Genomic DNA, 2,075 nt, shown 5'->3' with positions numbered 1-2,075 from the left:
TGACAGGGTCTCATTCTGTTGCCCAGACTTGAATGCAATGGTATGATCACAGCTCACTGCAGCCCTGACCTCCTGAGCTCAGGTGATCCTGCCACTTTAGCCTCCTGAATAGCTGGAACTATAGGCACGTGCCACCATGCCTGGCTAATTTTTGTATTTTTGGTAGAGACAGGAGTTTTTTCATGTTGCCCAGACTGATCTTGAATTTCTGGGCTCAAGCGATCCTCCCGCCTCAGCCTCCCAAAGTGCTGGGATTACAAGTGTGAGCCACCATACCTGGCCTTCTTCAGTCTCTCTTTTTTTTTGAGACAAGAGTCTTGCTCTGTTGCCCAGGCTGGAGTGAAGTGGCACAATCTTGGCTCACTGCAAGCTCTGCCTCCTGAGTTCACGCCATTCTCCTGCTCAGCCTCCCAAGTAGCTGAGACTACAGGCACCCGCCACCATGCCCGGCTAATTTTTTTTGTATTTTTAGTAGATACAGGGTTTCACCGTGTTAGCCAGGATGGTCTCAATCTCCTGACCTCGTGATCTGCCTGCCTCGGCCTCCCAAAGTGCTGGGATTACAGGCGTGAGCCACCACGCCCGGCCTTCAGTCTCTTTACCTGCATTATAGTAACAATAATGATAGCATCGATCTCATAAGACTTTGTAATGAGTAAGTGAGAAAGTGCCTTGTGTGCAGTAAGCCCTCACAAAACCAAGACTTGAGCCAGCTCCTGTATTAAGGTGAATGTAATACCTGGCATACACTCAGTTTGGTCATCCTCATAGCCGCCCATAGCTGGATCTGCCACAGTGACTTTGGTTTGTCAGGGCTTGAATCTCTGGACTGCCATTCCCTGACCCCTCACCCTATTTTTGGCCTAGAAGTAAAGGAAAACCGAGCTGCAGAAAGTTGTCCAGTGACACTGAATAGTGGGCAAAGCCCAGGCTCTGGAGTCCAGCCCAACCTGGGCAGGAATCTGAGCTTTGCAGCTTCCTGGCTGGGTTCCTTTTCCTCTCCATATTCCAGTTTCCTGCTAAGAACAACAATGTCTATCTTACAGAGCTGATTTGAGGATTAGAGGAAATAACATATGCAAAGCACTCAGGATGGGGCCAGGTCCAGAGGAGATGCTTGGGGGACAGTGACTCCCTTCCTCACTCTCCTGCTGCCATTCTGCCCCCTCCCCGCTCTGGCACTGCCTACCAAGTTCAAAAGCGGCTGCTGCAGCTGTCGTTTCTGAAAATATACCCCCTGACTGCTTTTGTGTTTCCATCCAAGTCTTCTCCAAACCTTTAAACATCCCCAAACCAAGGGTTTCACCAGACAAAAAGCACAAGCTGACTTATCCACACCACCATGTTGGTAAATGTCCCAGAGGATCTTGCTCTGCCAGTCACCAAGTTTGACATTCAGCTCCCTCAGTCAAATTCACTCATATTTGACAAGATCAATGAGAAAAATAGGCAGCGATGATCAAAAGGGCCAACCAAGGCTTTTGGAACAACTCTCCCAGCGGGATTTCATGCCACACAAAAGTGCATGCAGGGGGGTGTTCCATAAAAGCTCCTCCACTCGCAGGCATCCCTCATGCCCAGAGACACCAAAAAATGGTTCCCATGGCAACACTGCTGCAAATGTTATATATAAACGTGTGTGTGTGCTCCTATGTGTACATGGTCACACAGAGATACATGGAAATAAACTCTTGGCACAGTTTTTTCCTGTTCTAAACACAAAATAACCTGCAAGGATTGATTGCTGGAGAAGACGATAAAGGCTTTGAACAAATACGCTTCCAAAGGACTGGCTTCCGTTGATTACACCTGTTTTGATGTGGGTCTGTTTTGTTTCCTGCATCTGGATTATAGTACATATTCAGTTAATAATTGTTGAAGGAATGAATAATGGATGAGTAAGTAGAAGACTGGGAGGAGAAAGGAGAAGGAAGAGAAGCATCCTGGAATGTCAGAGCTGGAAGGGCTCCTACGAGTATCCAGTCTAATCTAACCCGTTCTTTTTCTTTTTTGAAACGAGTCTGGGTCTGTCATCAGGCTGGAATGCAATGGCGCAATCTCGGCTCACTGCAACC

Source organism: Colobus angolensis, unplaced genomic scaffold (genome assembly GCF_000951035.1).
Source record: "Colobus angolensis palliatus isolate OR3802 unplaced genomic scaffold, Cang.pa_1.0 Scaffold130, whole genome shotgun sequence".
Lineage (NCBI taxonomy): Eukaryota > Metazoa > Chordata > Mammalia > Primates > Cercopithecidae > Colobus > Colobus angolensis.
This window is presented reverse-complemented; position numbering follows the sequence as displayed.